Below are 13350 nucleotides of genomic sequence, written 5' to 3'. Positions count from 1 at the left end.
ACCTGATCTTGGAACGCCGTGGCTTGCTCCTCGAAGCCTGTCGCTTTAAAGTAATTGACCACGTCAGCAACCGCCCAGTTGGCTGGGTCTGGAAGCTGACCGTTCTCCACTGGGCTGTGAACACTGGACACAATGTTGACGATTACGGTGAGATGGGTGTTCATGTCATCATTATGTACAGCACTGTGGAAACCTCTCAGTTTGCAGCACCACTTTCAGTATAGGTGGTGGTCAGTCAGAGGACTTCTGAACGCAAGTAAACCAGGTGGTGGGCCACCAAACCAACATGGCCACTGTGCCGCAAACAGAGTGTGAACTATCCGAGTACGCAAGTGGCCTAGGTCTTACCACTAATAGCAGATAGCAGATAAAAATGCAAAATACACAATGGTGTCCATCATTATACTTTATCAAAAAAAAATATGCAGAGTGATCTCAAGGATTATCTGTCGGTCGCGTTCCCAGACATGTGGAATGATGTGGCTCTCCAGACATCATTCTACACCACAAAACAGATGAAACTTGGAAAAGCATGGAGGTCTACAACTTCTTTGTGCGTGTCTGGGTCAAGAACATTGGTATCAGGACTCTCCTGGATAAATATGTATCGCTTTTGGAAGGGTAAGGTTGTATTTCATGATTAAACTTCACGTCCACTGCCATGTTTGTTGTTGTTGCGACTTATATGTTTTTTCCCTTCTTTATTATGCATTTTCGGCCGGTGCGACTTATACTCCAGAGCGACTTATACTCCGAAAAATATGGTATGATTATTTATCAAAATTTAACTATAGATGTCAACATTTTGTATGTGCCAAACTATTCATTTATGATTGTTTATCAAAATATAACTATACAGTATATGTCAACATTGTGTATGTGCTGAAATATATATTTATGATTGTTTATCAAAATATAACTATAGATGTCTACATTGTGTATGTGCTGAAAGATTCACTTATGATTCCTTATCAAAATATAACTATTGATGTCAACATTGTGTATGTGCTGAAAGATTCATTTATGATTGCTTATCAAAATATAACTATAGATGTCAATATTGTATATGTGCTGAAAGATTCATTTATGATTGTTTATCAAAATATAACTAGATGTCAACATTGTGTATTTGCTGAAAGATTCATTTATGATTGTTTATCAAAATATAACTATAGATGTCAACATTGTGTATGTGCTGAAAGATTCATTTATGATTGTTTATCAAAATATAACTAGATGTCAACATTGTGTATTTGCTGAAAGATTCATTTATGATTGTTTATCAAAATATAACTATAGATGTCAACATTGTGTATGTGCTGAAAGATTCATTCATGATTGGTGCCTTTGGTAAAAACTTAACTCTTTTAGGTTTTGCTCACTTTTTTTCATTTTTATTTAGACTCGCCGAGTTGGTGCTTTACGAAACACTCACAAGAAAATGTGTTTTAAGAACTCTGAAACAAGATAAAATACAAATAATGTCAAGATAATACTTCAATGGAAAATGCTAAACATTAAAAGTATATCAAACAAACCTTTAACAAAGTGATCACTGCAAACTTGTGTTATTCGACTCTGCCTTCTTGGACTGAAGTGTGAGCTACTTTTCTTGTCTTCTCTCGTAAAATCCTGCACTCTTCCGCCCTTTTTGATTACCTATCGAGGAACTCTGAAGAAACGTTTACCCTTTTCTCGATTTGAACGGTTCGAACAACACAAGCATAGGGCATTTTTCTTCCAGAAAGGCACAGAACAATTTGACAACAGACGCTCGCCAGCCCACCACTTGGAGCCTCGCATATGTAATGAGCCGGACGTGACGTCAGGTGAATACAACCTATTGGAGACCTCTGCCTCTTGCCATCGTTTGTTAGTTGGTTCGTGCAAATATGCTGGTTGACTCTTCCATTCATGCCCAAATGTATGGCGGTTCATTTGTGTCTTTATTACGAAAGCTTTTATTGGACACCAAATTTATGTAACTAAAATTTTGGGTTTGAATTTCATGAAATTTTTTTTTTTTTTACAACAGATTATGCTGACAATTTTATTGAATAAGAATTTGTTAGCAACATGTGTTTTAAAATTAATTTTTTTCACAATAATCACAAATATTATTATCAAGGCTGAAATATATATTTATAAATAAATACTAATCAAATATACTGCAAAACAAGGGACCTATCCATTGAGTTTGAATGGATGTATACAGTCCTGGTCAAAAGTTTACATACACTTGTAAAGAACATAATGTCATGGCTGTCTTGAGTTTCCAATAATTTCTACAACTCTTTTTTTAGACCAGTTGATCTGCCGTTTCTTTTCTTTTCTTTTCTACTCTGCTCCGGGGTGGACCGCTAGCCTGTCCATCAGATGGGGACATCTCTACGCTGCTGACCCGTCTCCGCTCGGGATGGTTCCCGCTGGCTCCACCATGGACTGGACTTTCGCTGATGTGTTGGACTTTCACAATATTATGTCAGACCCACTCGACACCGAGGATGTCGTTGTGGCTTGTACAGCCCTTTGAGACACTTGTGATTTAGGGCTATATAAATAAACATTGATTGATTGATTGATTGATTATTTTTTTGTGATAGAGTGATTGCAGCACATACTTGTTGGTCACAAAAAACATTCATGAAGTTTGGTTCTTTTATGAATTTATTATGGGTCTACTGAAAATGTGACCAAATCTGCTGGGTAAAAAGTATACATACAGCAATGTTAATATTTGGTTACATGTCCTTTGGCAAGTTTCACTGCAATAAGGCGCTTTTGGTAGCCATCCACAAGCTTCTGCTTGAATTTTTGACCATTCCTCTTCACAAAATTGGTGCAGTTCAGCTAAATTTGTTGGTTTTCTGACATGGACTTGTTTCTTCAGCATTGTCCACACGTTTAAGTCAGGACTTTGGGAAGGCCATTCTAAAACTTTAATTCTAGCCTGATTTACCCATTCCTTTACCACTTTTGACGTGTGTTTGGGGTCATTGTCCGGTTGGAACACCCAACTGAGCCCAAGACCCAACCTCCAGGCTGATGATTTTAGGTTGTCCGGAAGAATTTGGAGGTAATCCTCCTTTTTCATTGTCTCATTTACTCTCTGTAAAGCACCAGTTCCTTTGGCAGCAAAACATGCCCAGAGCATAATACGACCACCACCATGCTTGACGGTAGAAATGGTGTTACTGGGATTAAAGGCCTCACCTTTTTCTCTTCCAAACATATTGCTGGGTATTGTGGCCAAACAGCTCAATTTTTGTTTCATCTGACCATAGAACTTTCCTTCAGGCGGTCTTATCTTTGTCCATGTGATGTCAGACCAAATATTAACATTGCTGTATGTATACTTTTGACCCAGCAGATTTGGTCACATTTTCAGTAGACCCATAATACATTCATAAAAGAACCAAACTTCATGAATGTTTTTTTGTGACCAACAAGTATGTGCTCCAATCACTATCACAAAAAAATAAGAGTAGTAGAAATTATTGGAAACTCAAGACAGCCATGACATTATGTTCTTTTCAAGAGTAGTAGAAATTATTAGAAACTCAAGACAGCCATGACATGATGTTCTTTACAAGTGTATGTAAACTTTTGACCATGACTGTATATAGCCTATTATTTGCGCACTATTGACAGGTGATGTACTGAAAATAGTGCTGCCGAAACTGGATTTAAACAAAGCGCATTCCATTGTCTGGAGCGTTGTCAGCATGTCTGTGATATGAACGTAACCAGATACACAGCCATCTACAAAATGTGCAAATATTAAGAAGAGAAAGTCCAACTGTAGCAACAGTGCCAAGCAAGTGTGACGTCATGCTTCCTGTAGCTTGCCTCTTTTCCTCAGCGAAATCGAGGCGCAGAAGTTAAGAGTCTCTAAACATGACTACATTTTATAATAATACCAAAAGAAGATTATATTTGTTCCTAGTATTTTTATAATTAAAACAAGTAATTCAAGTCTCCAGAATGAGACTTCTCAAAGTAGCTTGTACAATAAGCAACAATTGAAAATATGGCAAAAGGATATACAAATATATCTTAATACTAATCAATAATAACAGGTTTGTTTTTAAATGTGTGTGTACACTTTTTTAGCCTTTTTATCCAATCCAATGGACAATTTTTTCTATACAGCACATTTTAGACAATACAAGTTTCACAAAGTGCTGCACAAAAGTTAAAACACATTTAGATGCAGGATAAAACAGAGTCAATTGCAAAAAACACTAGTGAATTTTTGTATATTTTTAAGAAAATCATATGATCATAGCAGATTAGGCAAATTATTCGATGACGTCACACCCATAACCACGCCACTGACCACGCCCCGACGGCCACAGGTATCTTGGGGAAACCCTGTATACATAACATGCAACAGAAGTCTTCTTTTGATATCATTTGGATCAATATAGCTTACGGTTTATGAACACCTCAGAAAATGTGGGGTCTTCAAACACTGTAAGCAAAATTCTAATAAATACAGGCTAAAAACAATTGATCATTTATATAGCTATGACCAAACCTAATTCTGCTCATTATTCCTTGATGTTTCCTTACAGTCCCTCTCCATCTTGGAACCTGGACCTGGTTCTGAACAGACAATAACTGCCTTCCTTTTTCATAATTTTCCCAAGTTATTTGCCACTGCTGACTAGCCCTCTGTCCAATTAGACTTTTGCCTTCTCTCTTAAATAACTTCATGTTTACATCAATCTCATCTTTCTTGGTTGCTGTCTTTGCGAGCCTATCTGCTCTTTCATTTCCCAGTATTCCCACATGAGCAGGTACCCATACAAATACAACTTCTCTTCCTTCACTCATCATTCTGGAGTGGATAAATATAATTTCATACAATATTCCCTGATGACACTAAGCATTTCCTGACTCAATAGTTGTAAGAGTTGAAACAGAATCACTACATATCAATGCCTTCCTGTATTCACTTTCTTTAGCCCATTCAAGTGCCATTAATATGGCAAACATTTCAGACTACATACACACTAATATCTGATCTTCTCTTGCAACACCCAAACTGGTGATCCGGTACCGATATTGCTGACCGGGTCTTATTCTCTGGGTCCTTGGATCCATTCGTAAATATCTGAGTTCAGTTATTATATTTGGTTTCAACCAGGTTATAAAACACACCCACCATATCTGCATTACTCTTTCTTTGTTTAACTGACAGTAATTCAAGGTCCACTATTGGTTTTCCAAATAGCCATAGAGGATGAGTTGGCCACACTACAGTCTATACCCAACACACCCATAATCTGAGCTATCGGATTTCCTTTCCAGCCAAAACAGTTTATTTCACCACTTTCCCTCTCCCAGTATGCCTGGGTCACAACTTTTCCCGGGTGAGACTCTCCATGTCCTCTCAAATGAATCCAATAATGAGCTAAAAGTTGGTCTCTTCTCACTTGTAAAGGCATTTCTCCTGCTTCTACTTGTAAAACACACACCGCTGATCTTCTCACTGCACCCAAGCATATTCTTAAAGCCTGACATTGAATCACATCCAGTTTTGAGAGGCTAGATGTAGCAGCAGATCTGTAGGCTATACATCCATAGTCAATTTGGGATCTTATAAAAAGCTATATAAATACATTTTAATGACTTAAAATCCGCACCCCACCTTGTACCTGTAAGGCATCTCATCAAATTGACAACAGCTTTAAATTTAATATGTACTCGCCAGGTCAATCTTTGGTTAAAATGCACTCCTAAAAAACACAATGTTTCCACAGTTTCAAGACTAGTACCAGAGACTTTGTTTCACCCGGGCGCCGGCATTTTGCTTTCTGACGTCACTACGCACAACGCGTAATGACATCATTGCCAACCACTGCCATCGATCAGGAAACCGTTAAAGGGCAAGTGATTCTATGGAGTTGATACACAGAGAACTGGGGCCGTACTTATCAAGCTTCTTAGAATTACTCCTAAGAAGTCTGCTAAGAGCTGACTTAAGAGTAAATAAATTCTTCGCTGAAAGCTACACTTAAAAGTTAGTTATCAAGCGTCTTACTCACACTTTCAGCGAAGTGTAGGACTGAATCTTAAGTGTCACACTCAGAGCTGAATTACGACATTACTATGTGCCGTAAACGGAATTTTAGGTGACGTTATTTCTGTGTCCATAGAAATGACCAATCACGGAAGGGAATCCGTTGTCTAAGAATAAAGAAATATCTTGGAAATATTTAAGTGGACAATGGGAGTGTATATTTTGACAATAAACTGCAAAATAATACAAAACAAACTAGTCCCCGCCGGCACTCACGCTACCGCTCCCTCTCTTCTATCGCCCACACACTCACTGACGTCACTCACCTCACGGCCACACACATACGCTACTGTCATAAAATTTTCTTTCCAATTCATTAATTAGGCAACTAATTTGAAACTGGTGTGGGTGGCTCTATATATACTATCCCACTGCAGACACATGCAGAAATCAACAAGGAATGGAAAAGTATTAAATCTGTGACAAAAATAATATCCGCTCTGTCTAAACGATACCGTTTGATCAGCTGCTCGTCATCAAAAAAACAACAACATTGTTCCGTTCCCTGAACGTTCGCGCACGTCTCTCTCGCCTCAGTGCCATCCCCTGCTGGCAACTCCTAACCACTTAAGACACCTCTGAAGGTCTCTTAAATATCGTGGAGAGTAGGAGTGATTCTTAGACTTAAGAACGTTGATAAAAAGCTTTTATTCTTAAGTTTGAGAGTAGGACTACATTTCGCTAATTCTCAGGACTTAAGTGTAAAATGGCACTCTAAGAAGCTTGATAAGTACGGCCCCAGGTTTTCAATTCCCAACCCAAATTATAATACTGTTTTATTATAGTGTATGGTTAAATATAAAAAACAATACAGATTTGATACATCCAAAATTAAATATATTTACAACGTATTTGCTCCGAATCAACACCTGCTACTTTTTGAAGTTAAAGTCAATACACACAAACTATAGGAAGAAATGTCCTTAGCCTTTTATAATTGCAAACAACAGTCAATGGTGCCCTAAGATTGTTGCAGAGCACTGCAACATTGTCAAGCAGGTCATTTTCAGTGTGACTTCACCTTTTGGCGTTGACAGAACCATTTGCCTTGTCTTCCATGCCGGCTGCAACACAAAAGAGAAAGATCCGTTATGACAATCATCACCAAACAATGTTCCTGCTAGTATATTTCCTACATGCATGCAATTACAATATGATATGTCACATATTACAGCATGTCCCAAATGGAGTGGGAGGAAGCACAGCCTTTTTAGTCCTACCTTTTTTCGTATCATAGCAGTTTTGAACACATTTGTTACTACCAGTTATGTAACACAACAGTAAATGAATAGACACATGAGTAAGTCAATCATTATTTAAAACATGAATATCAACAAATTATAAATAGTTAAAGAATGTATGGTTCATAGTATGATATGAATAGGAGTATCTTATTTTCCAATAAGGTTCAAGGTGTTTATCAGGATTGTTCTGCTTTGTACTTAACATATTTTAATTCTACATACTGATATGCTAAAGTAGGGTATCACGATATACGTTTTTATATTGGTCGGTATCAATAATTATTAATATTTTTCATGACCTATGGAAAATATGGACCAGCAGAAAAATATAATAAATATTAACATTTTTATTTGAAATGCAACCTCCCTTTGGCTATAATACCCTCAACTATCAAGGCAGAAAGGGAATAAATATCAATACAAGCATGGAAAACAATCAGTCAACAAAATTCCAATATCTCAATATACACCTAACAATAAGCTCTTTAAGGTGAAAAAATAATGAATACGTAAGGAATGCTTCATAAAGTGTAAGAAAATAGTGCAAAGTGTGAAAATGTAAACAGAGGAACCTGAGAAGAACAAGTATTTGCAAGTTTAGTGGCAGGAAGTGACAGCTGTGTAACATTAATTTGGTCTATTATTCTTATTTGAGTAAGGAAATTAATTCATGTTATGCAGTAATTATCCAAATATTATTGGACCAAATTATTATTTTTAATTAGCACATTTGTTCTATTTTGTCATTTATTGTACAACAACCATCTTGGCTTGGTTGACCACCACTGCCTTTCACTTCCGGGAAGAAATGACCTGTCGGAATACAAGCAATTAATTGATTTTGTATTATTTCTATGTCAGTAAAAGCAGCAGGTAAATTTCCGGTTAATTTGACCTGAAGGGACGTTGGTTGCCCTTTATTTTTGATATAATATTGTATTATGTTATGCTGACATCTCATGTGTAAAATATGTGCTGGGATGACGAAGGGGTAGGATTAAAAAAGATAGGCTGCTTCTTACTCCTTTTCGGCCATTTTGCAACTGTAAACATGTACCTCAATGAATTCATGTTCAAAAATAAAGGGAACAGTACAATCCCCCAGCTTTAAATAAGGCAGGACTGTCAAAGTCATTTCCATCCTGGGCCACATCGCAGTCATGAGGGCCGCTTCATGGTATGAATTCTTTCCTCCAGGACTTTGCCACCGTGCCAATTCAAGCGTTACATTGTTTAATGCATCCAGCGGGGCCTCACAACAAAATTAGGCATAATAATGTGTTAAAGGCCTACTGAAATTTTTATTTTTTATTTCATCGGGAATAGCAGATCCATTCTATGTGTACGTGTCATACTTGATCATTTCGCGATATTGCCATATTTTTGCTGAAAGGATTTAGTAGAGAAAATCGACGATAAAGTTCGCAACTTTTGCTCGCTGATAAAAAAAGCCTTGCCTGTACCGGAAGTAGCGTGACATCACAGGAGCTAGTATTCCTCACAATTCCCCGTTGTTTACAATGGAGCGAGAGATTCGGAGCGACAAAGCGACGATTACCCCATTAATTTGAGCGAGGATGAAAGATTCGTAGATGAGGAACGTTACAGTGAAGGACTGGAGAGGCAGTGATGGACGTATCTTTTTTCGCTCTGACCGTAACTTAGGTACAAGCTGGCTCATTGGATTCCACACTCTCTCCTTTTTCTATTGTGGATCACGGATTTGTATTTTAAACCACCTCGGATACTATATCCTCTTGAAAATGAGAGTCGAGCACGCGAAATGGACATTTAAAGTGACTTTTATCTCCACGACAATACATCGGTGACACACTTAGCTACTGAGCTAACGTGATAGCATCGTTCTCAAATGAAGATAGAAACAAAATAAATAAACCCCTGACTGGAAGGATAGACAGAAGATCAACAGTACTATTAAACCATGTACATGTAACTACACGGTTAAAAATTCTCAGCCTGGTAAGGCTTAACAATGCTGTTGCTAACGACGCTAAGGCTAATTTAGCAACTTAGCAACCGGACCTCACAGAACTATGATAAAAACATTAGCGCTCCACCTACGCCAGCCAGCCCTCATCTTCCCATCAACAGCCGTGCTCTCACCTGCGTTCCAGCGATCGACGGCGCGACGAAGGACTTCATCCTTGGGTTTGGCGGCAAGCATCGGCTAGGCGTAGTAAGTAGTCCTTGTTGTGTTGCTGTAAGTATTGTACTTAGCCGCTAATACACCGATCGATCCCACCTACAACGTTCTTCTTTGCAGCCTCCATTGTTGATTAAACAAATTGCAAAAGATTCACCAACACAGATGTCCAGAATACTGTGGAATTTTGTCGAAGAAAACAAGAGGTTTTTGTATCGGGTGATGGGGTCCAACCACTTCCGTGGATTTTGTGACGTCACGCGCATAAATCATTACCAAAGGAGTTTTTCAACCGGAAGTGTGGCACTTTATAAGTTAACCCGGCCGTATTGGCATGTGTTTCAATGTTAAGATTTCATCATTGATATATAAACTATCAGACTGCGTGGTCGCTAGTAGTGGCTTTCAGTAGGCCTTTAATTCCACGACTGTATATATCGGTATTGGTTGATATCGGAATCGGTAATTAAGAGTTGGACAATATCGGAATATCTGCAAAAAAGCCATTATCGGACATCTCTACTAAAAATATGTGTTTTTGTCTTGCATAATGATAGTGAACGATAAGCAAAATTCCACCCAATAAGTGCAGTTCCCCTTCGATGAAAAAAGAAGAAATGCTTTATCGTCACACACCATTTCCAGGCTTTGGCGGGCCATTTGTGGCCCCCGGGCTTTGAGTTTGGCACCCGTGGTGTCCAGATGGATCATAACAATCGTACTTACCTTCCGTAACGTTGCAGTTGATTTTCATCAGGTGTGGTTTTGTTTCGGCAAGAGTTTAAATGATGTTTTCCAGGTGGAACATCATCCTTCCTCCGGGGCCTGCTGCAGTGTTGGGAGGAGAAACAAACATGAGCAGGGGTGGTAAACAAAACAAACATGCAGGAAGACATGAGCAGGGGTGGTAAACAAAACAAACATGCAGGAAGACATGAGCAGGGGTGGTAAACAAAACAAACATGCAGGAAGACATGAGCAGGGGTGGTAAACAAAGCTGTAACAACTACCAACTATCCATTTTTCTACAGCATTGTTCGGGCGGAAGGCGGGGTACACCCTGGACAAGTCGCCACCTCATCGCAGGGCCAACACAGATAGACAGACAACATTCACACACTGGGGCCAATTTAGTGTTGCCAATCAACCTATCCCCAGGTGCATGTTTTAGGAGGTGGGAGGAAGCAGTCACGGCGAGAACATGCAAACTCCACACAGAAAGATCCCGAGCCCGGGGTCGAACCCAGAACCTTCGTATTGTGAAGCACACGCACTAACCCCTGTACCACCGTGCTTCCCAACTACCAACTAACTGTGGCCAAAAAGACTCCCTTCAACCACGACTTTCATTCAAAATAGCTTCATAGCGTCAACACAATTCCACGCACGTCCAGCGGCGCCGACTAACTTCACCAGTGGAACACTTTGTAGCCCAAATGAGCCATAAAGTCAAAGTAATCATGAAATAAAGAAGCTTCCTTTCCTTATTTATCGAGCTAACGTGGAGAGTTAGCTGGCGTTGCTAATACAAAATCGAAGACATTTAATAATTGTGTTATTTTTTTGACAATAAAGGCCAGTCAGAGTTAAACACTTACACATGGCGATACAAACTTTCCGGCTCCCCGTGGTGTGTTTTCGGCGTAATATGAGCTTATTTATTTGATCAAATCAAAAATTAATCAAAGCCAACTAGCTCCTCGGCGTCATAGCTTCCTCCGCCCACGTCACTAGAGGATCATGGGAAATGTAGTTCTCCTCCTATCATGTCTCGTAGTGTGGAGTTGGCCTTGCAAATATTATTACTATTAGACTTTTGTTAACCTTTTATGGGGTTTTTCTTGTATGTTTTTTAAATCCCGTACTTCGATCACACAAACCAAAAATACTCTCCATCTCTATACAGTTTAAACAAAATAAAAATAAAGACATGGTGTGTGTCCAAAAAGGAGCTGGAATAAGCAAAAGCTTATAATGTCTTTCCCCATCATTCAGACATAAAAACTGTATCAACAATAATTTCGTATATTTATATATATGTATATATATATATATATATATATATATATATATATATATATATATATATATATATATATATATATATATATATATATATATATATATATATATATATCATACTTGCCAACCTTGAGACCTCCAATATCGGGAGGTGGGGGGGTGGGGGGGGGGGTTTGTTTGGGGGCGGGTGGCTTTTTGATTGATTGATTGAGACTTTTATTAGTAGGTTGCACAGTGAAGTACATATTTCGTACAATTGACCACTAAACGGTAACACCCGAATAAGTTTTTCAACTTGTTTAAGTCGGGGTCCATTTAAATTGATTCATGATACAGATATATACTATCATATATACTATCATCATAATACAGGCGTGGTTGGGGGCGTGGTTATTTACAGCTAGAATTCACCAACTCGAGTATTTCATATATATTTCATGTATATATATATATATATATATATATATATGTATGAAATACTTGACTTTCAGTGAATTTTAGCTATATATATATATTTATTTTTATTTTATTTACATAGAAAAGAAAAAAAATACTTGAATTTCAGTGTTCCAGTGGCTATCCATTAGATGGCAGTATTGTCCTGTTTAACTTCTCCGTTCATGATGAGTATATCATCTCGGCCGCCATGTCTGTAATTTCCTCGTTCTTCTGCTTCGTCTCCTTGTTGTGTGCGCAGTTGTGCACTCTATAAAAGCCCTAGATGTTATGACGTCTTTGGGCAGGCAAGCTGTTTATTTTGTGGGAAAGCAGACGTGAGAACAGGCTGTCCCCACTCAGTCTCAGGTCCGCATTGAGCTGGAGGGGGCGTGGCCTCCAGCTCCGGCTGAATACCGGGAGTTTGTCGGGAGAAAATCTCTGCCGGGAGGTTGTCGGGAGAGGCGCTGAATATCGGGATTCTCCCGCTAAAAACGGGAGGGTTGGCAAGTATGATATACTGTATATATATATATATATAAATATATTAGGGCTGGGCTGTGAATCTTTGGGTGTCCCACGATTTGATTCAATATCGATTCTTGGGGTCACGATTTCCGTGAAAATCGATTTTTTTTTTCAATTCAACACGATTCTCGATTCAAAAACTAAATTTTCCCGATTCAAAAGGATTCTCTATTCATTCAATACCTAGATTTCAGCAAGATCTACCCCAGTCTGCTGACATGCAAGCAGAGTAGTAGATTTTTGTAAAAAGCTTTTATAATTGTAAAGGACAATGTTTTATCAACTGATTGCAATAATGTACATTTGTTTGAACTATTAAATGAACCAAAAATATGACTTATTTTATCTTTGTGAAAATATTGGACACAGTGTGTTGTCAAGCTTATGAGATGCGATGCAAGTGTAAGCCACTGTGACACTATTGTTCTTTTTATTTAATTTTTATAAATGTCTAATGATAATGTCAATGAGGTATTGCTATGTTGAAATTGTAACTAATATTGATACTGTTGTTGATCATATTCATTTTTGTTTCACTACTTTTGGTTTGTTCTGTGTCTTGTTTGTGTCTCTTCTCAATTGCTCTGTTTATTGCAGTTCTGAGTGTTGCTGGGTCGGGTTTGGTTTTGGAATTGGACTGCATTGTTATGGTATTGCTGTGTATTGTTTTGTTGGATTGATTAATAAAAAATAAAATAAATAAATTAAATTAAAAAAATTAAAATTAAATTAAAATTTAAAAAAAAAATAGATTTTTTAAAAATGAGAATCGATTCTGAATCGCACAACGTGAGAATCGCGATTCGAATTCGAATCGATTTTTTCCCACACCCCTAATATATATATATATATATATATATATATATATA

The 13350-nt window shown here is 38.0% G+C and overlaps 1 protein-coding gene across 2 annotated transcripts in view; it reads right to left on the bottom strand.

Annotated features, from left to right (window-relative positions):
• dnase2b (deoxyribonuclease II beta) overlaps positions 1–13350 on the bottom strand; it is a 108109-nt gene that overhangs the window by 39655 nt on the left and 55104 nt on the right. Inside the window, exons 1-4 of one of the 2 annotated variants that reach the window (XM_062027846.1) lie at positions 11095–11273; positions 10223–10324; positions 7110–7152; positions 3–123 (exon numbers count right to left, since the gene is read on the bottom strand). The gene's annotated coding sequence lies outside the window, so the exon portion shown is untranslated. Of the gene's footprint in view, positions 1–2; positions 124–7109; positions 7153–10222; positions 10325–11094; positions 11274–13350 lie in introns of those variants that run through there. The other variant, XM_062027847.1, reaches the window with a different exon arrangement.

The sequence above is a fragment of the Entelurus aequoreus genome, linkage group LG19, assembly GCF_033978785.1.
Source record: "Entelurus aequoreus isolate RoL-2023_Sb linkage group LG19, RoL_Eaeq_v1.1, whole genome shotgun sequence".
Lineage (NCBI taxonomy): Eukaryota > Metazoa > Chordata > Actinopteri > Syngnathiformes > Syngnathidae > Entelurus > Entelurus aequoreus.
This window is presented reverse-complemented; position numbering and strand designations above follow the sequence as displayed.